At 35.9% G+C, this 27,876-nt stretch overlaps 1 long non-coding RNA gene across 1 annotated transcript in view; it reads left to right on the plus strand.

Moving 5' to 3' along the window:
* LOC114017189 (uncharacterized) overlaps positions 1–27,539 on the plus strand; it is a 32,676-nt gene extending 5,137 nt beyond the window's left edge. The window contains exons 2-4 of the long non-coding RNA XR_003562090.2: positions 4,773–4,900; positions 6,526–6,603; positions 12,598–27,539. This is a non-coding gene — a long non-coding RNA (uncharacterized LOC114017189). The remainder of the gene's footprint in view (positions 1–4,772; positions 4,901–6,525; positions 6,604–12,597) is intronic.
* Positions 27,540–27,876: the final 337 nt, after the last annotated feature.

Consider the following 27,876-nt stretch of genomic DNA (forward strand, 5'->3'; position numbering starts at 1 on the left):
TACCACAGCCAATGTTGGAGCGCCCTGCTTATAAGAGAAACTGGGCCAGTGATGGGTGACTGAGATGGCTGAGGCCTAAAACATACCCTACCAAAAAAAAATAAATAAAGGGATTGAGGGACTGGGCTTTTGTGGTCTTGGAAAGAAGAGGCTAAGGAGGAACCTAGTAATTGCTTCTAACTATTTGAAGGGCCATTACAAAGATCGCAATAGTGCCAGATGGTGTAAAGAGTGGACAGAAACAGCACATTTTGTCTTGAGAGGTTCAGTTTGGACGTTAGAGGAAAAAGTCAGGAGGGCTGTTCAAGACTAGAAGAAGTTGCCAGCGACATCAAGGATCTGTCCTTGGATGGTTTCAGACATCATAGCTGACCTGGGAGTGGGGTAACGGTCCTGTTTCAAGTAAGGGATTGGACTCAATTTTCTCCAGAAACCTCTTCCAACCAATATTTAGCAACTCCATGATTGGTATGCTTGTCAAGTTTGACAGTTCTGGCTTTCTACGCAAATTAAGAGTACACAGAAAAGCACAAAAATGTACTGCAATTTACAAATAAGTTTTTGTATTTTTGTTGTACAAAGTATACAGTACAACACACGGTTTATTACTGTTGCACATTACTGCTCTATGTCCCAGCATCTATAAATGCATTTGTAGCTGGGTGAATGAGATTAAGCATTCATTTGTTTTTATGCTGGAATAAAATTCCTTTGGGATAAACCTTAACACAGGAGTTATTAGCTTATAAGCATCCCTGTCCTGCAACTACTTATGAAATAAATTAGTTGACCTATTTTGAATCTCTCGGCTCAATAGGTATGGGTAGCATTTTTAAAGCACTTTAAATCTTAGTATTAAAGAGACCATACTTTGCCTTAGACAACACATGCTGTTACAAGATATTAATTCTGTGAAATAGGTGTTATATTATGCCTCTTAGTTGCAAGATGTACATCTCTGAATATTTACTAGGAGTAATCAAATGGTAAATCTGAATCCAGACAACACAGAAATTTTACCTCAGTATCATCAAGGACCAGCACTACTGATGAGAACTGTAACTATTATCTCAACTACAGAGCCTAATTTATCCAGGTGCCATATAAACCACAAAATTAATTCAATTTGTGGTAATACACTTGACTATATTCAAATGGCCTCCTCCAGAAGCAGATGTGAGTCTTGAACAACAAAAAGTTAATCTAGCAAATTCCAGTTTAGTCCTGAAAGGTATGGTTTTTCATGCTTTACATCTTATGAAGTAAAATTGAGTCAGTTTTCTCAAAAACTGTAGCTTCAGTCAAAAGGAAAAATTTGAAGCATTACTGTTGGCACCTATAGTAAAAAATATGCAACTGCAATATTTAGCAAAGAAGGAAAGGGTAAGCAGCTGAAAACTCATTACGTTTTTTGCAAATGGTGCTTAACTGACAGTCAAGAAAGTAGGGTGTTTTTATCAAATCAGTACTGATTGATAAGTAATAGTCAATACATGAAAAGAGCATCCCAGGTTTGCTGCGTTTTAGCCATTTAGTGCTCTTTTGTAGGATCCAAAGGTGTGAGAGTTCATTATTAAAGTAACAGATTTGATACAAAGATTTAATCTGAAGTTATCTCTTTATGATTCAACAGTCATGGACTAACCATACATTTAAATGTGTTAATAAAAAAACCCAAAAAACTTATAAATTAAATCTACAGCTCAGAATATCTTTTTTCTTGTTCTTCAAAAAGCTCATTTACATTAAGTGACTTAACATAGCTTACAGTATTTGTTTCTTCAACATCAAAATACCTTCTGATAGTTTTTTTAGGATTCATGTCTCTGTGTCAGTTGTAATGACTGGAAGTAAAAATTAACTCATATTGAATCTCATGCTAAATAATGTTTACTGTTTCATTCTACATCATCTCTGTGTTCTGAGCCCTCAGTTTGCTTCCATCAGGAATGCCATGGCTTAGTCTGTTAATGTCACCCACAGAAGATCATGAATATCAAGTTTTCCTTAGGAAGCAGATACTACCTACAAAAGCTCGTTTTCTCAATATGTAAGATAACTAAGCAAGAAACATGTACTAACACATTTTTAAGGGGTGAAGAATGGCCTAAGGGAATTCCTTACCCATGGATATGATGCCAATTCTCAATCCTCTCTAAAAGCAAAGTGGCAACAGAAAAAAAATAGCATGACTGAATGATGTTTTTCTTTGCCTTAGTGACTTACTACTGTTCTACAGCCTGTACTGAAGCACAAAAAAAAAATGCATGCAGATTTTATTCAAGCACTATTAGTGGTGTTAAGCATTTTTGAGGAAAGACAAAACCTTTCATGCTGCCAACATAAATGGAGATATATGGGAATATCTGAAAGCACAGAGTAGCATCAGAGAATGATAAAGGGTGGAAGGGTTGTGGTCCCAGGCACACAGCCTCTGCAGGGAGCCAAGGAGTGGTTCTTCTTTTGCAGATGGTGGGGTCATCTCCCTCAAACCTTTATAGAAGCCTTGGTAAAAACTTTATCATGATGTCTCACTTCCATCTTGTGCTAAGCACACGTGCCAGCAACAAGCCTGGCACAGCAACACAAGGTAATGAGATGCAAACACCAGAGAAGGTGTGTACTGTCCTCCACAGGGATTTCGCCAGCTGTTTCTAACATCACAGAGAAAGGCACACAGCAGCTTAAGCTAAACAAGAAAAAAGGGAGCACAGGTAGAAGTTATCAAGCTTTTTACAGGATAAAGGACATTTTTTATGTTTTCCATGTAAAACAACTGAATGTTCTCATTTTGCTAGTGTTTTGATAAAATGAATAACCAGTACCACTTGTGCTTTGTACAGATTTGTTTTCTCAAACCTCTGGTGTGGATACATATTCCCATGCATGCACAAGTAGACTACAAAGTTTTCTGCTAACAGCCATATAGTCTTACACCTAAAAAACATTAGAACTGCCAGTAGAGTGAACTATCTCCAAACCTGTATCTGGCTTTGTTTCAGAAGAAAATGGGTGGTTTTGGTGTTTTGGTTTTTTTTTTTTCTAGAAGAAAGCCTATAAATGAGCCAACATTTACATTGTGTGAATGATAAAGAGATAAAAGCTCAGTAGTGGACTGGGGAGGTATGCTATTTGATACTGCAGATGTACCTGTTAAAAAATTTCCACAGGCATCCAAAACCAAATTTAAATAAGGTTTAATGGTTTACATAGTTGGGGGGTTTTTTCAGCTTTTCAAAATGGTAAGGAAATACCAACACACGAATGATCAAGTTAACACATAACTTTTATAATGGAGAATAGTTGAGTGCTTCTGGAATTAAACACAGTTGACCTGTAAGTAGCCTTAAATGGGTGCTTTTAATGACATTTGGGCAGAGATCACTTTCCGAGTTACACCAAATGGCAATTTTTGCTATTGATAATGTTGGATTCTACATTTTTTACATTAAAGTTGTGGTTTTGAGGCAAGTCTGTAGACAGAGTGCTTTTATTTTAGAAAATTTCCAGTGGTTACTTAATAATTGCAACATCCAGTCATACATTAAACTTGGAGCAGCTTCCTGATAATCAAAGGGTTATTCTTCATATTTCAGAATGTGCCAAAGGCCTTATGTTTAAAGTTTAAGAAATTAATGTAACAAATACCACCTCATGGGTTTACTGAAATACAATATATACATATAAAGATGGAAGAAATTAGGTTTAATGAGAAGTGTAATGTTGGATCTCTTCCAAATATAAACAGAATATAAATAATTTTTAAATGGTATAAATAATTTTACAGACTATATTATGTATTAAGACACCAAAGTTGTGCTAATGCAAATTAACTAAACAGTCCTTATTAATTATGTGGACCAAGTGGTAATTAAAAAGGAATTTTAGAAAAAGACATATTTGAAAAAATTATTTCAGCTATATTTAACATTTCAGTGTTAACTGTGTAAATAAAACAAAGCTAATATCCCCACTTCATCCCAGCTGCATAGAGAGCGTCATTATACTCCATACATTATGTGCATTGCTTTGAAAACAGCTGGAAAATAGTACGAGCTTTTTCAAAATAAAAATAAAAAAATATTTTTTTTTATTAAAACTGGAAAACAAACTATTCTTTCATTAATTGGTTACTTTGCATGTTAAATCAATCTCTGAATTAATAAATTCAGGTTTCATTTGAAACCTTCATAAAGGTTTCAAATTTTTTACATTTAAAACTTTCAAGTATATACAACTGAAAAAGCTTCATTCCATAGTGATTGTCCTCTCAGAAGACTTTAGGCATCAATTGTGTAAATGATTGCATCTGAGCTAGTCATCCTAGGCTGTCCTCGTAACCAAAGGAGAGAAGAACTTTTGGGGTACAATTAATCTGGCCATCTTAGGTTTCTTTATTAATGCGTGATAAATTACACCAAAGAATCACCTGTTTCTGTCCACTGATTGCAAAAGAAACGACTGGAGCACATCCTGCCCTTTGTCATCCAGCTGTACTTTCGAGCTTTGCCTTGCATTTTAATATAATCAGTAGAGTGGATTTTGCCTGTTTTTTCTAGAAAGCTAGATTTATTGGATTATGTATTTTAATGTGTAACAGTTTCACCATCATTTGAGTTAAGTCTATCGGAGCCTAAATTACTGTGAAAATACACCAGCATTAATTTTATCTACAGTACTTTGGATTACTGAATGTTAGACTTTCTTTTTTTATTTGGCGGCTTGTTTTTTTTCCTCTGTGATTTTCAACAGTTGTTCTGAAATATTTACAGATACTATAAAGTCATTTCTATGGATGTCTGTATGCATCAAATGGAAAACTTCATCACTTCAAGAGAATGAATGCATGCACGAAACCCACAATTCATACAGAAATAGCTGAACAGCAAGATCTGTGTATGTAAGTGGAACTGTGCTATATGAACTAGCATTTGAATGTGTGTTGTACTAAATACTGAGTTTGGGAAGGACGTAATGTAACAAGAGCATGTTCCAAAGCTGCATTTGCCTGGGGCTCCTCTGTGCTTGGAAGATGTTACTACCTCAAAAACATACATATAAAAACAATACAGCACTCACAGTGTGTAATTTAAGGTATAGCTGATCAGTATAACTGATAGACATATCTGTTTACAGAATTTTACCTCATAACTTTATCCTCACTAATCATGTTCAGCCTTCCACTAATAAGCATGAGAAGCTGTTTAAGTTTTTGGTTTACAATACATCCATTCTGTTAATATTTCCCCTAGTGGAAAAAACTGCAATATCAGGTGATTATAGACTGAGATCTACTATAGACATAGTCATAGCAGATGTGGAGTGATCCATCAGATGTCAATTTGAAACAATGATTAATACATTATTAATATTTTCATAGATAAATACATATATCTTCTCAGGGCCAAACCTTTAATTTCCCACCCTTGCAGCTCTAAAATTTTCAGTAGCTCTGTCATCTTCAAGTGACATCTTTATCAAAATATTGCCAATAGAAACTTTAAAAAAAACTTTAACTTACTAGTTTTCCTATTTTTAGAAAGTAAAATTATAGAACTGACAAAGTATGTGCAGTGACTGTTGCTATGTCTGTTTGGAAAAGTCATTTCATTTTGGCTGGCTTTGCTTACTTCACTTACCCTAAAATTTCTGTCTTAAACAAATGGTTGTCCAGAAACCAAAAACTCCATGGATCAGTTTTACTCCACTTCAGACTGCTTGAAATTTAGAGTGGCACTAGTAAATAGTTTTGTCTGAGGAATTAACAGCCTAATATCATATGTATCTGTTAAGGATGCTTGAACTCATTAGAGAAAGTATCATGTATATGACATTACAGACAAAACTCTGCCAACCAAAACTGAATTCTGGTTGAATAATTTGTTAGCTGTTCCTTTCCAATGTGTAAAAGAGAGATCCCAGATATTATTGAAACCTTATATAAACGCTGAGTAAGATTAAATCCTGATTTGTAAGTTAGAATCTCAGCCTTCAAACAGCATTGACAGTAGAGGCTCATCTGAACAAAATTCTTTAGAAACCTGTGATGAGCTAAAACTTTTGATTTTGGTTTCCAGCCAAATATTGCACTACTGAACATACAGTGTTGAAAACACAGACCTGCTTCCAAACACGTCTGTTCTGTGTATTTCATTACTTTTTTCCTAAAGTATAGAATTTGATGAATGCAGCCACTTGTGAATACTTTAAAATATTTTAGGTATTTTGTGACATACCATCGCTAAGACAATTAATATGTTGTACATCATAAATCAAAGTGATTATTCTGAGTATCTTAAGAATACAGCTATCTATAATGTAATGTAATTTAATATGTGTGGGGTTTTCTCTCAGTACCACTAATTAATAAATCTGGTCTAATAAATCTGGTCTTTTTAGTATGTTTTCAGTGAGACTTTCTACATAACTCCACTGCTGTTCTTTTTTGGAGGTTGATTTTGGTTTTATATTAGAAATAGTGACTCTCTATATTAAAGATCACTGTTTCACTTTATTTTTTCCTAGTATGCCTTTGGAAGAAGGAGATGGAGGGGAAAAGCAGGCTTGGAAGGAACCCTAAAATATTCTGTGGAAAAGTGAATGGTATTGATATTTTTCTTTTAGCTCTACTTAGCTACTAGTATGGATTTCTATTACACAATAGATACAAAAGCTGTAATAACTTATGGAGATTAAGGAACCAGAAGTGTTAAAAAAATGCTGTCCCCTGAATCATGCCTGGACCTTGCTGCTATGTCTGTACTAATTAACAGAGTGAGGCCATATAGCACTTGCTCAAGTGCTACTGGCACGCAAACTCCTGTACAACGTGTTTTGCTAGCATATAAGCTCCTATGCTTTTGGTCCTTGTTAACTAAGGCTCTATCAGACAATATCTAGGTGCTGTCTAGGGAATACCACTGGGCAGAGACTGTTCTTTGCTAGGCAGTAAGCAAGAGGCCACCCTGTGTGGGAATGAGAAATGGTTTTAGCTTTATGAGTGTGTTTGCCATTGGCATTGCCTTGTCCTTTTTGTTTATTCAGATAGATGTAGCCTCAGGGTTTGCCCTAGATGATTGGTAGCCGGAGGATAACCAAAAGAAAGAGCATCACTTTAATAGGAGTGCTTGTGACTTGTTTTTCTGCAATTCTGCTTGAAGTTGCAGACAAGCCTAAAGGAGGAAACAAGTTAGTCCTAGCAAAGGAGAAGGATAAACTGCTGAACGAAAGAATTTGAAACAAAGTTAAAAAAGCCATTAATTATTTTTTTTAAAAAAAAGGCAAATTTAAACTATACCTTAAAATAACTTCTTGAAGTCTTCTCATGGTTGGCCATAAGGATTTCCTAATGTGTGTGTTAGCCATAAAAACTGAGGAAACAATTCAGCTACAGCCCATCCTAGAGTATTGCCTTTTTGGAATCAGTTTCAAGCTTCCCCAGGGACAGGAAAATATTGCCATTTCTCCCAAGCCTCCACAGTGCTACAGCCTTGAGCAATTTTGTTTCCCTTTGGTACAAATGTATCCTCTCTTTCTTTTCTTTCTTTTTTTTTTTTTTTTCTCTCATCTGCTGTTATTCTTACCCTGACTTATCCTGCAGTTCAGAGCAAATTCATCAAGTAGACCTCATCTTACTTCCAGGGAGGTTGTGTGATTCCTACTGTATTATTTGTTTACATGTTGCTTCTAGCTTAAATGACCTTCTAGTTAAGATGGTTTCAAAACTCCTATAATGTTTTATGAATGTACCAAAATAAGTATTTTTACATATATCTATATACGTGATATGTAGCTGTAGCTGTGTGTATATACATACACACACACAGCCTGACATTCTTAAACTTTTGTTGAAATCTCCACAGAATAAATTATGAAGGTGTGCCAAGCAAGGGGCCTTATTGAATATAGCACAGTTTCTTCTCTACTTATCCAAAGGCCTATAACTGCTGTCATCCAATTGGGAAGCAGCTGGATTATACACCTGGATCCACTAGTTGGGAAATGTTCCTAGATTCCTCAATTTAGACAAGTCATTAATGTTAATAATACAAATTATGTTAATGATATGGGTGAAAAATTGGAAGTTTTAGAATGTTTTGTTTCTTCCTGCATGCCTTTTGTCATTTTTTGATCTTCTGCCATTGTGGTAACAGATGGTAAAAAATGACAGTATAAACATTAATTTTAATACTACATATTAAACTTTAATAGTTCTAACGATGTTAAGGTTCTTCACTGAACACCAGAACTAATGAAATCTGAAACAGAAATCTGTTCAACTTCATTAGACATCTTACACATAAATGCCCCGAGTTTGTTGAAGCAATCTTTCTAAAACAAGTGCTTAGGTTTCCTGGATAGTCAACAGTAAGGGTTTGTTTCACGTAAAAGTCTCAAGAGGGTGATTCTGCCTCTGTCAGTTTAATGAGAAAAGTTAAGCTAATTGGATTTCCTTATGGTATCTTCAAAAAAAACTAGCCTTCCTCATTGACTGTACAAGGAACACAGGTGCCCTGAGAGCAGTTCAGTAGCTTACAGGATGGGATTAATCATACCTAATTTAAACTGTTTAAAAGCTGATTGTCTAGTCTAAGCGTATTGCTTACATTTCAACTATGATCAACAGCAGAGGTAAGTCTTTCCTGGGATAATTCATCTCATCCTCTGGAGATGTCCGTTAGCTCCACTGACTATAGATACTGTACTGTGAAATAAAAGATTGTCAGGGAATGAGCTCAAACACTGGATACCTACTTACTCACACTACTTAATTATTTACTGTGTTCCTGGAAGTGCCTTGGATTGTTACAACTTGTTTTCTCCCAGCCAAATCCACTGTATAAGATGTGGATGCAATTAATGACATTTAAGTTGTTCAGTGAGCACCAGAATCAATTAAAATCTGAAGCAGAACTCCATCCATCTTTATTAAATATCTCACACCCAAGTATCATGTTTGTAGAAGCAGTCCTTGTCAAACAAGTACCTAAGTTTCCTGGAGAGCCGACAGTGCTATTAGTCATGGCTATTCAGTGCTACTCACATTCAGGGCTGGGGGCTTGTCCAGAGCTCTGTTTCATTCAGCACTACAGACATAACCTATATGACTAGTTTGGGTAAATAACTAACTCTCAGATGGCCGGTGCTGGTGAGGTATAACTCTTATCTAAGCTGCAGGTGGAAAGAAGTTGTCCAAGTCAGGTAAATTTCATTCTTTTACTGACAAGTTTGTAGCTGGCAGTGAATTAAGAGCCCTTCCCAGAGCTGGCTGGTTGGTTTGGTTTTTTCCCAGTGGTACACACACATCTCCAATCATACATCTCTTTCCCCTCTGCATTCCCTGGCCTTTATGATGGGCTGAGTTCATGCTGCGGCCTTTCTTCTGTTGAGATTAATATGGTCTTCTCTTCACAAGTACCTATTGCTCTGAAAGCCATAAGAACTTACGTATTTTTGGTACTTGCAGCTCTCTGTCAAAAGTGACTGACATTCAGCAGTAAGTGACTGAAATTAAGTTAGTAGCATACACATTACCATACCCACACAGGGAGTCTTGTTTCTTAGGGGTTCATATGAAAACTTTTTACTAATAATCTGTAAAGGCAGTAGCGATGTAATGTCCTGCTAAGTATTGCAACTGTTTTATTGTGGTAAAATAAGTACCCTTGTTCATTTTGGAAACTTTAAAAAGTGTTATAGATGTAACTATTAAAGTGACAGTAGTCGAGAATCTATGGCCTTTTGTTGGGAATGATGACTTTCTTTCTGGCATTTCCTCTTTACTGATAGCCGGTTTCAGGTATTTGTGAAGAAATAAGTGTTCTTTCATGATGCCTCCACCTTTTATGAGACTGCATGCACAGTTGCCCAGATAATTATCATGTCTCATGCTCACTTACTTATACCAGTATTTTTATAAACTGTGTTTATTTTGAAAGAATTGAAGAAAAAAAATTATTGGAATAGTAAAGCATGTTAAACATACAAAAATGTATCAGGCATTATATAATAAACATTTCCAAAAGTTATCATCATCCACCTCCACCTGTAGAGTCACAGGATGGGTCGTTCTGAAGGTTTTCTATATATATTCACTTAAGCTGAGTGTTTGCAAACTGTTACAAGTGACAGCCCAACAGGGTGATAATAGACTCAAACAGCAGCAAAATTTTTCCAAGAATTACAGCAAAATGAAAGCTTCATAAGTATAGTTGTTTTGCATATCACAAAACACACAAAAGCCCTGAAATGTGCTTTTCTCTCAGCTTATCATGCTGTGAGGTTACTGACTCTTTGAGACCTTTCAACTTCAGCTAGTGTCATTTATACCATTTCATAAGACCAAAGTCTGAAAATGTTGTAACCAGCTGCAAGCAACAATGCTTTAACATAAACAGATCGGAAAAGAATTTTTTTGCTTCCATTCCTTCCCATAAAACTTCTGTCTAAAACAATTAATTTTAAATTCTCCTAACTTCAGTTTCATGGTTTATTCTATGCTGGCTTTTATGTCTGGAAGAAATTAATATGAATCATTGAAATATTTCTTTCAAACAAAATTTTATGCCTTTCAGCAGAAAACCATGTTATAATCAAATCTAAAATAAGATGCACACCAATTTCAAACTTGGTCTTTATACTGGAAATCTGGGAAATTTTCTGTTTGGACTGCATTATCTGTCTAATTGAACTGCTTTCTGGGCAATGCAGACTGTGGTGAAAGGTGCCCTCTAGCAAGATGGCATTTCTAATTGACTCATCTGAACTGTAGCATCATTGCTGTCTTTCATTTGATTGGGTCATGGTGAGTACATCAGGATGCTTATGATCTTTAGGGAGGCTGGATCACCTTCCTAAATTTAGGATGTTATGAATTATGGGCTACAAAAGTGTCGCTTACATACTACCAACCAAATGAATTTCTTCCTGACATGGTCTGTTACTACAGAGACATTAGAGATGCTATTTTAAGTCACATGTGCAAGCTGCCGGGAGACTATAATCAGGATGAATAATCAGGTGGCATAGCAAATTTGGACTGTTGTATGGTACATTGAGTCCTCTATCTTTGTATTCAACTCTAATATTTTTTACTTACTAAGAAAATAAAATCTCCTTTCTCTTCACTTCCATTTAAATTCAGTTCATGTAGAAAAGTGGGTATACAGTTGCACTAAACTCTTGTCAGTTATGTGTAAGCATCAGGTACAGGATAAAACCTTGTAACTAGGGGCTGTTATAAGCATTATTATACTGCATCTGCTCTTATTTCAGAGCCTTGAATAAAGATAGAATGAAGTCTGTATTGCTAATGGTTTGTTGGTTTGTGGTTCATTTGCTAGTTCTCCCTTTCCAAAATATTGCTTGCATATTTTGTAGTCCCTGATTATGCAGAAACAAAACCACAGATGTATTACTGAGGTTTCCCTTTTCTATCTGCATACTCTCTTTAAGCATGTCCTGTGAAAAAGAACACGTCTTACCCATTCATTTCATAATCATGTTAGAGGTCTTCTGGAAGCAGCATTTTATGGTCTTTTTGTGATTCTCCTCAATCTCTTTGCCTTCCACTCTTCATTTCATTCTTTCCTTCATGCCTCCTATCTCATTGGCATGTCTGACTGCTGGCAGCACTGTCAAGTCATCCATCCTCTCGTTGCTCTGCTTCAGATCCATGATGCAATTGCTGGAGTGATTATCCAGCGGCCAAACCTTGGCTTGATGTTCCTCACAATGTCAAACCAGTCCCAAGTGGCACAGTCATACCAATGGTAGATACTTTGGAACAAAAAAGTTTTGTTGTCATTCTCCAGAAATACAATATGAAGACACATGAAATTCATTTTTGTCTTCTATCTAATCAAAATATTTCTGGAGGGAAAAGGGTTTGGGAAGTGTAATAAATAGGAGTCTAATTCCTGAGAATGGAATTAACACGGTCCAACTGTAGCAGTCTAAACCTGTAGCTGGCCTATACTAGTCATCCAGGCTTGTCTGTGTAGAGAAACAGGAACATCTAAGGGTGCTGCATGCCAGTTATCCTGGCTGTCTTAGAAGACAGGAGTCATCCATTTGAAAGACCATGCATCACTGGCTATAAAGGGAACTAGCTTATATTTCTAGTGGCATCTGCAACCTTAAAACAATGTTCTCCTTCAAGAACCAGTGGAGGAAAGGCTAATTATTCCAGACATCTTATATGAGTCTTGGGAAAAAATGTAACAGGAAGGCATTTCAAGTTAGAGTGACAGCAAAAGGAAGCTTGCTTTATCAAATAATTTCAGAATTCATGGATCTCTTACTGAGTTAAGAAAGCGTATTTTATCACTGTCCAGAAAACGGCTAGAGTGAGAATAATGACAGAGCAACTGCTACACTGGCAAGAGGCTGTTACATTATTCAAGGAGCCTGAGATAATACTGAGTGTATTTAATCACACTTTTCTTGTAATTTATTGTTTTCTAAGGACATAGCCATATACTTTTAAATATTTATATATTATTGTTGTTCTATATAAATATTGTTGTTCTTTCCATTAAAGCATTATTTTTCTCTTTAGTTTCATAATAATCTTGAACTACATTTTTCTTTCTCTAGACTGAACAGCATAGCTGAAAGAAATTAAAGGAAGTGGAGAAAGGACAAGCTTCTCAGTACCACAGCTACCCCCATCTGATGTAAAGATTGCAAGTTAGTAACATGCCATATTTTGTGTAATGCTGTCCACAATAATTTTAAAGAAAATCCCTTCTTTTTATGAGAATGAGGTTCCAAGCCGCTGCCATATTTTTCAGCCTGAACAATTTCTAACAAGTTATGTCATACCACATCTTCACAATCATTCAAGTTACAAAGCTACATATTCCCTTGCTTTAAGTGGAGCGATCTGCTCACCTCAATGTTCTCCACAACTGATCATAAAACTAACAATGGTAGGGCACCAGAAGGTCATTATTTCTGCCTCTACTCCTTTCTGGTAACATACCTTGAACCTCTTTATATTCTTTCTACAGAAGCATTCTGTCTGTATAGTCCTAGACTGAATCTGCAGTGGTATACTTGGACATGATTCAATATTCCCTTTTAAACTTTTAAAACTGTATGGTTTCCTCACTTCAATTTGAAGCTCTTCAAAATTCTTCTATATGCAGACATTAAGTACACTGATGTAGCAGCAATGATCCTGTTGCTTCAAACTAACAGTACTGTTGGTTCAAACTCTAGAGACAAAAAACCTGAAGAAAGATGGAGTGAAATGGGAATGTAGACACTAAGGAATTTGGAAGCTGTATCATATTTAGTCAGGGTTCAGATCAAATATAGTATATTATACGCCAAGTCATAAAAGAGTGTTGTTCAACAGGTGTCTGGAAGGAGTTTGAAGATCCACGATATATCACTTATTGTGAATGCCTACACACAGCGTTCACCTTTTGGGAACAAAGTGTGTTCAAAGGTACTTGTGGCTTGCAGGGCTGAAAGCTACTTTTTTAGATTAGATCTTGGTTGCTGATATGCAGCTATATGAACACATGCTATTTTGAGTGGAAAACAGAACAAAACATTTTGCCAGTATGCAGTAAATATGTCTCATGCAGTTTTAGGTATCTGCAATACCTAAACTTAGGCTAATCAGCGTAGACTTCCTTTATAAGTAAAAGAAAGGCAAAGGCACTTTTAGGATTTTTTTATGGACTTCAGCATGTAAAAAGTTCACTCTAGAAGAAACTGTTCTTCTTTACTGCATAAAAAGGCAACCTAGATGTCTAGAGCAAGTGTAGATACCTACAGTTTACATAGATGTATTTAATAAGGTGAATCCCAGCAACAGTGTTGGAGCTGACTTCACCTGTGGCCAGCAAAGGTCTTGACTTATATTGGCTGACCACCTGATAGTAACTAAGTACTGGAATTGTTTCTCACTTAGTGACTGATGAGGAAATGGATTGGATTTCACATTAACTCTTGATATATTTTGGTGCAGGAAATATTTAACAGGTGGTTGGGGGTTTGGGTTTTTTTGTTTGTTTGGGTTTTTCTCATCTAGTTTGCAGGATGAACATGAGCAGATAGTCTTTATTAAAAACCCACAAATCTGGCATATATACAGCTAATGAACTTCACAAGAATATTAGGAGGTAGAGATAAACCCTATCTCTAGATTATAGAGAAAACTTAAGATAAATTCTGCACAGGGTGGCAAAAGATCAAGAGAAAAAAAAAAAAGATCAAGAGAAAAAATACTTGAATTTACCAAAAATTTGGGATGTATTAATGGCAACAAAAGGAATCATTCTGTAAAAACCAAACTATAGTACTTCCCAGTTTGTGCAGCAGGATAAAAAATGGGCAGTATAAAATTCACTGAGTATTCAAGATCCACATTGAAAAAGTAACTTTATGTGGCAAAACTTAATGTCTTCATATCTAACTATTAAATGTGTGAAATGGTATTGAATGTACTAAGCTAGGCTCCCTCGGTGCCAATCAGAAGGACCTATGCTCCTATGAATGAGCTAGACTATCTTGTACACTGAAGCAACATTTTGACAATAGACATGGAGGTATGTCATACCAGCACTATTCACTTATGTGGTAGTTCCTTTCTTTTTTATACTTTTTTCTTTTTCTCTCCAGAAAGCTGAGGATTAGATTCTTACTAGACTTAAGAACCCAAATCTCTCACTCTGTCTAGTCTCTGACCACTGACTAGTGGTGTAATAATGTAGCTTTAGCAACAGGCAGGAACCAGCAACCATATTGAATGATAGAAATCACGCTTGCAACCATTTCTGTTAAAGGTAGTGCCATCCATGTAAGTATTCTTCTGCAATGTAGCTGTGGAGACACTTTGTTTGTCAGTCTGAAGCGGTGGTAGACAGGACAGGTGACTAAATGATTTCCCCTGAACTTCAGTGTTTTCAGACTTCAGCATTTCAGCTACAGGAGCACGTCTGGCAGCAAAATGAAGATACATTTTTAGACTTCACCTTTATCTCTGATGGTGCTTGCAAGAACTCTATTTTATTATCTCTTGTTCCAAGCCAGTAAAGATAGGATCTTTATGTTGGACATCCAGGTTCCTTTCTGTGAAGCATGACCCTGAGAGGCCCCACGTTGTCTTTTGTAGCCAACTAAAATGTAACATGCCAAAAGCTAACATTAACATAATTCATGATATGGATACTTATAATCAACTCAACACTAACCACACTAACACTGCACGAAAGACCCCTCCAGAATTTGAGCCTTGCTGTAGCCTGGAGATATTAAGCCCTGGTGTACTGAAGCTGTGCAGTCCCACATATTCTGAAGCTTTAAGGGTTAATTTATTTCATTTGTCCACTTATTTATCCACAAGTAGAGATGACTCTAGCACTCTTATTTTCAGTTTCTGTTGAACAAATGTCAAGAGAAGACAAAACATGCTTTGAAAGTGCCATTCCGCAAAATGCTAAGTATGGACTAGAATCTGATTTGCCATCAGTTTTTACCAAGTACTTTAATAATGGTCACATTGCATTGGATAAGGTAAATGTGGACTCGTGCTTGCATATCTAAACTTATATTTCAAATCAAAGAAAGCAAATTCATGATCATTAAATCGCAATCAGTCAAGCATCTATAACAACAGGCCAGATGTGCACTCACCTATTTAGCTTCTAGTTGAGCTACTGCTTGAAAATGAGAAATAGTCTAGAACAAGTAAAATGGTCAGGTTTCTATTCTAGTTTAAAGAAATGTGGAAATTATGTATATGCTTTGTGAGCATTTTTCTTCTGTCATCCACATGGATTCTTTCACCTCATTTCACTTGTATGTGGCCTTTAGATTCTGTAGCTGTAACTATGAATAAACAAACTCCATATTCTCAGGGTACAGCAAAGCATTTGCTAGATCTTCTTTGGCAATAGTGGTAATTGTTTTCTTATTAAAGTCAGTTAATAGCACATGTGTGTGTCCCCCCCCCCCCCCAAATAAAGAAGCAGAAAGTTACATGCGTGAAATAAAAAACAGAAATTCTTCTCTATTTCAGCTTGTGGATGCTCAGGTATTGTTAATATTGATGCATAAGCCATGTGTTCTATTTTATCCATACAAAAAGGAGATGTTTCTAAGCATTCCTGGAGTCATCCAACAGCAACTTAGGGAACTGCATACATTTTCATAGTAGATCAGCATTTGGACATCTAAATTATCCCTTCAGTTTCTCAGCTTTTCCTAGCTGAAGATATGAATCTTGCTATTTGCTTTTCATTTTACATGTATTTATATGTAGCATCCAGTACGTGATGGAATACAATGTGCTTGAGAGTTATTTTTTTATTCTCTATCCATTTCAAGCTAGGTATGTATAAGGACAGACTATTCAAGCAGGCCGTCCAGCATGTCTGGGAAGCTCAGTCCTTAATGGCAGCCTCCAGTATCATAAGCAGCAGTCTTCTCCTGTTTTTTCCATTTTCAGGGTTTATAAGTTTTCATCTGTTATCAAGCTAGATATGCATATCCATATATCAATTAAATCATCATTTATAAGAGGTGAGACATCAATACCAAACAAAAGACATAAACTCACAAAGATGAAGAAACATCAGTCAAAACCTGAAATCATACTGAAAGCCCAAATTGTTAAGAAACCAAAACATTGATGCAAATAAGAAGTAATGTTCTTTTTTTATTTACATTCAGTTTTACAGCATATAGGGCTTCAAGTTTTATTCTGCATCCAGGAAGATAAGAACTTTTTAAAATGAAAATTGAACTATCATATGATTGAAAAGGCACCTAAAAAAAAACTCCTACAAAAATTGTTGTATTTGGGAAGCCATGGAATAAATCAATGAGACAGCACACCGTACACATTTCAAATTCAGCTTTACTTAGCAGCAGTTTGTAATTGGAGAACAGTTAATTCTCAAAACCATGGACTGAAAACACAGTGAATTCAGAGAAAAGCCATAAGTAATTTCATACAACATCTTCCATACATTTCAAGGAAGTAGGTAAACCAGAAATGATTATGTAAAAGATGCAGGAACAAGAACAGCAAACCTTACATATGGGAAATGAAAATACATATTGGAAAATTTACCGTTGAAAACCTCGAAAAGTAGAGATTTGTTGATACTAAAAAATTCAAGGATTTCAAAATAAACAATATGAAGACACCAGGAAAAGTAGCAGCATCAACAAAAAGGGCTAAAGGTGTTGAGACAGTAGATGATTTTTGGTGATGTAAGGAAAGATGACAAAAATAAAAGGACTAAAATAGATAATTCTGTTTACTGACTTTTAAGGTCAGGAACTTGCTTTTAACCTCCATGCTTGCTATGAACGTAGCACTTATTTGTTCTGCAGAAGATTCGTTATAAAACAATGGGGAAGCATATGCTGGTTTTGAACTCAAGGAGAATATCAAAGCAGAATGTCATAAAAATAGGCTGTTTGTAAAGGTCAAAACATTTGAGTTAAGAAGACAAAAATATATTTAACTATTTGAATATAAACTTTGTTTACAGAAATTTATAGCAATTTCTGTATGTGAAAGGAAAAACCCCACCATTAGTACCTTCTGAAAGCCAATGCTCTCATAATGTCTTGTGTCTTTAAGTTTAAATGTATATATGCATATGCACATATATAATTTCCTGAATAGATTACTTTGGAATTTGGTTTCCATAAAGCTACAGCATGGCCATCTGAAAAATTTCCATCCGTGTATCATCGTCTTTTCAGAGAACAGTAGAGGTTAATGTTTCAGTGTGTGTATACATCTATGTTTGGTGTTGATTTTATTTGTATATATTTGTGTTGGAGACCCATAAATGCTGTCATTGTAGCCCATTTGATGCATCTAGCCCATTCTATTTGCCTTCGATAGCTGGCAACAGATGTTACAACTTGTAACAGATGTTGTATTTCCTGTACATTAAAGTAGAACTGGTGCTGAAGAAATCATCAAAACAGAAAGAGAAGGTAGAATCTGCCATTCCCAAAGAACATTTATTGAGATCCACAGGTCTGGATAACAGCACATGCCAAGGGAACTATTTAGCTTTCTGTTGTCGATCTCTTTATAACAGACTGTAGCTCAGTTCTAGCCTAACATTCTCATCTTTGTTTCCTATCTGGTCACCTCTGCTGTTTTAGTTTGGTTGTCCCATAGCATGGGATTTTTGATAGGATCATCTTGTCTCATTGTTTTACCACACTATAATCAGAACCAAGAATTCATAATTGTAATACAATTCCAGTTTAACTAATTTATTGAGCTTCTGCTGAGGTTGGAAGTTTTGGGCAGGGTTTTTTGGTATTTGTTTGGGGTTTTTTTTGTAGTTGTTTTTTTTTTCTTTCACTTGTATAAGGACAAATAATTAAATGCTGGTTTTTTAAAACAAAAACCTGTAATTAAGTGGGAAATTTCTAGAAGACACATTTCAACAGAGTTTTCCAAAGAGCTATCTCCTCATTCTTCCTCTCCCCCCAAATCAGCATACTGGAAGTATGCATTTGTTCTGTAGTAATGAGAAGTTAATTTACAGTTTCTTCATTCCTTATTTGGAGAAATCTATATGAAGAGGGGAAATTATTTTTGGTCTAGGAACATATGGGAGAAATGGGAGAAATCACATCTCACATTAACCATGATCTTCTAACTCAGAATAAAGACAAAGATACTAAAGAGGAGCTATCTGATCATCTTTGTATCTTTTGAAAGTATAGTTAAATAGCATCACGTTTCTCCCATTGTTCTGTCTAGTTCTCCTTATTATTGTGATTACATCTTCAACATTCTTATTCTCTTCTGTTGTCTATGCAAGTTGATTTCTCAGTTTGATAGAGCATAAGGACTTGGGCTGTAATTCACTTTATATTGTCAATATCAGTTTGACTACACCCTCTTCTACATTCCACAAGGAATTTATTATCTTCAGTCTTGCATTTGTTGGATCAAGTTGCTAGATACCATAAGGTGTTAAAAGTCTACTAAACTTCTTCTATTGATAAATCTGTTTCACAGTTACTGCCCAGAAAAAGCTATTGAGAACAGTCAATGTTATACTAAATACTTTGCTTAGATACTGGGTTGTGGAAAAAAATAGAGCGTGCAACCTTTTTTGGAAAAGCGGTATCTTAAAATGGTTTAGATTACAAATTTCAAAAAAACCAATTGTTTGTACATATTGTCATTATTTCATATTGCTTATGCTTCTTATTCACAAAACTTTGAACCTCAGGTTCTCAGTTCAGGGGTCCTAAAAAGCTTCTATCTTACTGTGATAAAAAGTAAACCTTTTTGCAGCATAGGTACATTTCAAAACCCAAATATACCCAGTTCCTCCTATACAAATGCAAGAGTTTAAGTTCAGATTACTTTTAAGCTGTTAATATTGCTTGTCTGCTCACCAGAAAAACTTACTGGAGGAAATTGACTGGTTTAACTGACCAAAGCTGAAATAATTTTGTAAAAATAAAAGGTATGGATAATTTTCTGTGCTGCATTCATCAGAGAAAAATGAGACAGTCTCTAAAGAAAAATTCTGCTTTCTAACCACAATTATCACTGCAGATTTCTTGTCATCAATGTAAGTTTATCAATAACATATGCATACACGCATTGTGAAAATATATTTTTGTATTTTTCATTTCAACATTACATCAAAATACCATTTTCAATCTCCAAGACTGAAAGGCACAATCAGACATGCTGATCATATCAGTGTGCAAAGACAGCTGTGTGATAAATATTCTAAGTAAATTTCTGAACTTCATAATAACAAAGATGCTGTGGTCAAATTGTTGTGCTCAGATTTCTGAATAATTCTTATTTGGACACGCAGGGAGGCATTGAGTGTATTCACACCCCGACATGAGCAATCAGGAGCAGGGTGCTTAGCACCTTGCAAGTTACTGGTGCTCAGCACTTTTGGAAGAAAGTGCACTTTTGCAAGTGTGTCCACAGGGTACTATGATGCAGCATGATGCTGCAATACCTAAAGTAGCTGTTACTAACTTAGTTTGTGTACCAGAAACAGTACTTCCACGTTCATTATGCCTGGGCTAATTATAGGGCTGAAAAGTCTTTTGAGGGAAAACCCTAGAAAGTGTGATGCACCTGGAAGGAGAGAAGATGATGGAATAAAATAAAATCAGAAAATATTTTGAAGATAAGTAGAGGAAGTATAATTTGAGACTTTTCTTGACAACTTTTTTCATTGAACACCTCTTATCTTACAAGGTGGAGCAAGATTTGTTCATTTTAATTCATGGGGGGTTGTTGGTTTTTCTTTTAAAAAAAAAAGAGGCCAGGGTATTTTTTGATAATTAGCATTTGATCAGAGCTGAAAATATAGAATATAATATTGTTTCTCATGTAGGGAAATGGTGCAGCCAAGGTTAAAAATAGCTTTACCGTTGCTCAAAAGGAACATGACTAAGCTGAATTAATGTGTAATTCTACAAAACATTTTTTAAAGGTGTATCTAACAGTCATAACTCTTATATGTGTTAAGGACTAAAATAATTTCTTAGAGAAGGATAAGATATTTTTATTTCTTTCTCTTCACAAAAATTCTAATTTTACCTCTGCATTTGTTTTGTATTTTTCCCATTTAAATCATAATGTTAGGTTAAAGTATATCAAATTATTTGGCACACCAGCCAAATTATTTAGGGCATTTTTAATTTTTAGTGTATCATTCCATGACAAAAAGAAAGATGCCAGATTTCTTCACTGTGTAATGTCTATAGCTTTTTTCATTTTAATAATTCTGAGTGATCATAGTCTACTTATTGAACTTAACACTACTGTCATATTTTTTATTGTGAAAATGACCAAACAACTGAAGCTGCAACAACTCATTTTCAAAGCTGCTTGATATCTCTTTTCACATGCACACGTGTAATGCTGACAATTCATCATTATTAGCTTCATTTTTTAATATCCCAGTTAAGATTAACAGTTGTAACACATTGCTGTGCAAGTTTCTAACTTTACAAATGTGCTTTCTTTAAGAAAAATCATCACTTGAAATTTACATAGTTAAATTTTCCTAAATAAAAGGATGAAGATAGCAAATGTAATTGTTTGCATAAAAGTTTGAGGGTACTTTTAATCTTAAAGTAGTGGCTTGTGATTGTTGAAATATATGAAACTATGCTGTTGGTTTATTTCCTGAAGAAGCAAGCAGCTTTTACAAATTAAACTCATTTAACAGCTCTGTTGACAATGACAACAAAATTGGGAAAAATATACCACTATCTCTCATGGACACTTTTTTCCTTCAGGTTTAACGAATAAGGATTATATCAAACAGATCTTGTTAATCAATAGTGTAGATATGACACGGATGATATACAAGAAGCAGATCCACTGAGTAAGCAGTCTATTTCTACAGTCACACTTCACACTGTAAAATAGATTGGTCAAATTCAATCCTATTGTAACGAGAACTCCCTGGCAGTAGAGTTTTGCTTTCTTCCACTAAAACAACAGGCTCTCTCATCATTTTGGAAGACATGCATAACATACTAAAAAGAAAAATTTTAAGCCTATGTTTAAAAGATATTATTTGCCACAGAATTTCAAGGAGTCTCTTAAAGCAAAACAATTAACAATATGTTTGAATAAATTACATTTGTTTAAATTTAATTAAGGCATATTATGGCATTTAATAAAAATATATCTGTCCTCTCAACATGCAAGTTTTCTGCGATTTCTGAATTTTTAATTTTCAAATACTATTTCTTGGATCCTTCAAAACAGCATTTGTTCATTATAATTATATCTGTAGTTTCGTTCACTCCATACATTCATATTTGTAATTGTTCCTATATTTTGCTATTTTCAGATAAAATTATGAGATTAAAAAGTGTGGATTTATTTTGTTCTGAAAACCCAGTAAGATCTAGATTCAATTTTTTTCAAATTTACTCTGCTAATAAACACCATATGTAAAGGGCACGAAAGTGACTTGTAGTATCTGAAAGCTTGTGGAACGTGACATTTGTTTTGCTGTAGTTCAATATTTTAAGTTGCATGCTACAATTTGGCACAGCTCTTGAACACACATATGATATTCAGTTAAGATGAATCTCCGTTCATGAAAGAATCTGGACTAGCTTCTGCTGTCTGCAGACTGTACTGCAAAAATGTAACTGAGACACAGCAGTGATGTGCACAACTGGAGAAGGGTTTGCTGACAAAAGGTGATAAAATTTGCCTAAATGTAGTTGAAAATACATCTTTATTTGCTACCGATACATACGCATCTATCTGCACAACTAGACTGCATGCCTAAAATATGTGTCACAAATGGTTGTCAAACTCATTAATCAAAGGTGCTGACACTGAACCACTTTTTCTCCTTTTTCTCCACTCTGCTACTGCAAATGTTAGCGGACCTGATAGCTCTTGTCCAAGCCTCCATCTCTGGCAGACATTGAATTACCTTTTCTACTGAAGCAATGTGAATCATAGAAAAGGAGACATGCAAAATGGCAAGTTGTGTGTTGTCAGCACAGTGACAGCATCTAGTTCAGTATCTCATTTCTAAACTTCTCAGTGGTTTCCCTACCACTTTGAGTAGGAGGAAAAAAGAGCAGGTAAGGAATAGTCATAGAATTAGGCAAAAAGTTGTCACTCTACACTTACTGAGGGTGTGGGCTAGTCAAGAATACCTTCCAAGCAACAGAGCATTCCTCAATTCAAGTCAGGTGAACTGAAACATACAGACAACTTGTTATTTGCAACATCTAGTGAAAATCACCATTAGAATAATAAAAATATTTTTAGTTCAGTGCCTGAAGCCATCTAAAATGGGAATTAAGCAATTCAGAAGCATTTCCTCTTATGAAAGGTCCTATCATCCTCTCTTCTAGAACCAGTGTATTCAACACAGCTTGTAACAGTTCTAAATTCTCACAAGTTGATGACCTGACAAAAGGATATTCATCTATGTGCACACTGATGTCACCAAGAGCCTTCAGTCTCACTAACACAAAGCTAGAGAAATCTACAGTCTTGACCAAATATTCCACAGTAGACTATGGCAAGCTGAACGCTTATGGCGTGACTACCATTTTTTATTGGTGTATACATGCATCCACACATATGCTTATTTTAGTATAGTATTTTAAGCACAGTCCCATAATGAAGGATGGAGTCACCTGTGGCCTTCGATATATATGTATGAACAGCCATCCACTTGAATTTACTGTGACATTTCTCACTAACAAGAGTGAGTGCTTTTGAAAGTCTGCACACAGCTAGCCCAGATGCCCAGGTGATGCTGAAAAGAATGAAATTACTGTATTTCACTGCACTAGAGTAAGATGGTTGAACTAAAGCTACATTAAAAGGGGAGGAAATAAACACCTGAAGTTTGTTCCTACCTTGACTAAGGTCTTAAAATTATTTAAAATAAGGAGATACAGTTGCATGTATATCCTTTTCATCTATACCCTTCTCACAACTCCCTACCTCAGAAAAAGGGACGGTTGCATCACAGGGCTTTGCAGGAGCTGAGGATGGAGAGGACAAGAAGGACAAATCATCTGCAGAAGTGCAAATTAAAGGTAGGGAGTGACATGATGGAGAGCATGCAGCTCACAGAGGCTGGCATGCACTTCCAGATGCACCCCTAAGGAGGGGTTGTCAAAGGATGTCTTGGATGTGTAACAGTCATTGCCCATAGAGATGCAAGCAATGAGTGGAAGTATAACATTTAATACTGCCTGTTGTCTGTGAACAGATGTTTGTTAAGTCATCTCAGTCCATTGTGCAACCCTAATATTCAGGACTCTGGTTGGACAGCAGAGTTTGGTCAACAAAGTTGTCAAATGCTTCAAGAAACATTAGCATTGGCTCCTCTCAGGCATTACTTTGGTCCTGGTGCCATGTGGTGCTTTACTCATTGACTAACTTCAGGGTCAAAGGCCACCAACAGAACAGGGATCTCAGAAGGACCTGAAGTACAATTTAACATCAGTTCTGCAGATTCAGAGGACAGCCAGAAGCATAAAATTCTTAAATATAAATATGAAAAAGTTTACAGATATTTTTCTGAAGAATATCTATAATAATATCTACAGGTGTTATTGTAACATTCAAAAGATCCCACTGTGTCTTAGTATTCAGCCAATGCTCTCACATGAACATCTAGTGTCTCTGAAATCCCCATTCTTTTCACTACTCATAATTTTACCTTCATTACACAGTTAAGTCCCTCTTCCACACTAATTCTCACTCTCCCTTAGTCTATTTCTCATTATATTCCCAAATCCTTACAGTACATGTGTTGTCCCAGTCCTTCCATATACTGTTTTCATCATTTCCACTCCTTCGTTATTCATCTTCATTCTCTAATTAATCCAAGAGACGGGTAGCTGTATGAAGCATAAGGGTTAGCTAACCCAGGCAACAGAATCCCCCCAAAATAACGTCTCTGTAACTGCACATATTCCAGTATTGTTCTTACATACCTGTGAAGGTATATTACATAATTATATGCGTTAATGCACCAGGATTCATTCGTATGCAACAGTGGAAAAACTATGCCATGAAGTGTGGAGAGGGGATTTTGGGAAAGGGCACAACAGCCATTTTGTTTTAGATCTCCTGGCATGTTCTTTATTTAGCCTCGATAAAGCACCATGAGGCTTGAAACCATGCTCTTAGTCATTTTGAATGTTCACAGAGCAGAAAAAAAAAAAAAAAAGGAAAAAAAAAGCACATGCTTTTTGCATGGATGCAATGGGAACAGAAGGCAAGAATTACATCTACCAGTACCTAGAAAGTCTACGGTATGGATGGATTTATTGGACATTTGTAAAAACAGTGTCAGAGCACAATTTTATCCTGGAAAGATCCTGTCCCCTATCACTCTCAGGCTTTTCCTCCCTCTTTTTTTGAGCCTCCTCTTTAGCATCTTGTTCTTACTTTCAAACTACTTCTTTTTAAAGACCACTCTTACACTGTGCTTCCCCCCCCCCCCCCCCCGTTTTTACATTCAATTTGTTCAGAAGTAAATCCCGTGGCTTCTCCTATTTTCCAGCTGTTTAGTGCATGCTACCTCTCTCTAGACTGAATATTTAAGAGAGCACAGGGAACTTAGGTACTGAGAAAAGGAAAGGCAGTGAACAGCTTGAAACAGTAAGCAGTGTGAGAGTTTCAATAGCCGAGAAAGTAAAATTGTGAGACAGAGGACGGCGTGGTTTAAGACGAAGCAGCTTATTTTCAGTCCTCCTTTTCCCAGCAACACGTTTGCTTCCTATAGCTAAGTCTGGATTGCACTAACAGTACCATCTCTCCAAATTATTTCGGAATAGCCCAATATCCTAAGAAGGAGTATTTCTGTAAGAGTTTCTCATCAGCATTCTCAAGAAACCTAGAGAACACCTTGCAGCAAAACCTGGATCCCTAAAAATCACATAAGCAGATGCTTTTGGCCAGTTTAAGGGGGTGGGTGGGGGGTAAGAGTCCTTCTGCCTGTGCCCAGCCACTCCACCCTCAGAGCACGCAAATCTTGAGCCACAGAGGACAGAGGTAAGAGAAACACTGCTGTAAATTTAACACTTTCCAGTTATAAACATTCCTTCTTTCCATGCCGCTTCATCTCTGCAGATGCTGAAATATACCTGTGAATTAAGAGATTTCTATACCTCAAATGAAACTGATGGACAAAAGGAAACATTTTTACAAGTGAAATGAATAGGCGAAGTCTGTGCAAACACAGATCTGCAGATAGGATAACATTATAAACACCAGGAAATAAAATCAATGGTTGAATGACAACAGTACCAAACTCCCCAAAAATAATGGTCAGCTATAGCTGTTTAACTGCCTGTGACTGAGGACTCTATCTTGTTATAACTCAACTCCCAACAGAGTACATGCCTCCTTCTAAATATAAGTAATCAAAATCATGATTTGTGTGTACTTGTGTATGATAAAACCTGCAGGAATTAAAGGCTTGATTAAAAAAACGGTATGACTGGAAAGTGTATTTTAATCCTAAAAACAGAGAAGTCTCTCTACACCACTTTGTTTGCTGTGTTGTCAATTCTATTTAGCGTTCTTGAAACTTTAAGTGGAATAACAAGAATTAGCTCTGAAAAATCAGTTAATTCCAAAATGTTTTGCTTTTAGACAAGTCTTTTTTGAAAAAAATTGTAACTGGCTCATGCATTAGCAGTGATAAGTAAATATAAAATGGCATTTGGGTTTTTTTTCATCCTGTTTTCCTCTTTCTGACTGAAATCTACTAAAGCCGTCACCTCTGCTAAAGATGAAGTTTGTAAATTTCTGAAATAATAATACAATTTTTAAAAAAAATATTTTTTTTAAAGTTGGGAGTAAAACGCCAAACTAGAGCACCTTCTGTTGGTCTGTCACTAATCAGTTGTTATTTTTTAGAAACAAACAACCCTAAAATCACCCAAAAGAATGTTGCAAACTTTTTTTTAATAATTCTCGCTCCCTTTAGTCTAGGAACTGCAAATGGACAAGGAGCTGGCATCACTACTACATATCTCATTAAATAATGATGTTTGTTTAACAAACTTATGGAAGTTTTTACTTCTGATTTTTTTCTTTTCTTTTTGGGGGAAGCTTGCTAAATTAGCTAGTTCCTAAGATTTCTTAGTAGCATGTGACTTGAGTGATGTACAAAAAATACCGATTTATTCCATATTCTTTATAACAACTAAAATAGAGAAGACTGGCCTTGGCTAAGGTGTCAGCCTTGGCTTAGAAAGATCTGTTCTGCTCCTTATTATAGCAGATTCTTACTCTGTTACGAGGGAATAGTAATTGCCATGTCACAGTGTGCTGTGAAGGTAAATATTGTGATAAATGTAATGTACAGCTACCGTCGTAAAGAAAAATAAGATGGGCAGCACTCTCATAAAGGACCAACAGATGAGTTAGCACATGCTAAAGGAGAGTGGCCTTAGGGCCTCCATTTCTGAGTATTTTCTGCAACCTACGAAACAGTGTTCACTGCTTAAGGAACTTCCACTTTAAGGAAATTCATAGTTGTGTCAGTTTTCCTCTTTGGAAATCTGTTCACTTAGTGGAATCTACTCCCAAGTATTCAAAGAAAGTTAGCCATAGGAGAACCCACTAGAGCTCTGAAACACAAAATTCAGCCACATGCGTGCTCATGGATAACCCATGTGCCCAGGGGCTTTATGAAGACCATTCCACTGGTTTCAGTGGAAGCCAGACTGGATCCTAGAAGCTTCTGGATCTGTCAAATACTACATTTAATTTTCTTCATCAATGCCATGTTTCTTCTAGGTGTGGTGAGAGGAACACAGACACCTAGGTCCTGAATTTAGTGTATCCCTTCTGTTGCACATGAATAAAGTCACAGAAAAAATATCAGTCTTGTATTCTTTCTCACGCTTTTGTTGGCTCAGAGCACAGTTTCGTATAAAGTGATGCTACTTTCCCTATCACTTAACTTAATCTAGATTCTGAGGAGACAAGATACTTGCCCAGCTCTGCGAAAGCAATCTGGAATCTTTTGATATGAGAAACAGATTTAAATCTTACCTGTTCAATCAGCAGGACTATTGCCACCAACTTTGGTAAGGCCTGGAGTTCATCCAAAGCAGTAAGAACAAAAATATGCTTATACTTGCAGCTTATTGATTACCTTTTGTTGGCCTTTTTGCCAAAAGTTACAAGAGAACAGAATGAAAGGACAGAGAAAGAAAAAAAAAGGGAAAATAAAGAGAAGGGGTGGTAGAGGTGGTAAATCGGGTTGAGGAGTGAGAAAGGAACATCAGCTGCATGGGAGAATAACTTCAGTATTACTAAAATACAATACAAAGACTACATTTTGTACTACTGTAGTTTTAAAAAGCAGT

Source organism: Falco cherrug, chromosome 2 (genome assembly GCF_023634085.1).
Source record: "Falco cherrug isolate bFalChe1 chromosome 2, bFalChe1.pri, whole genome shotgun sequence".
NCBI lineage: Eukaryota > Metazoa > Chordata > Aves > Falconiformes > Falconidae > Falco > Falco cherrug.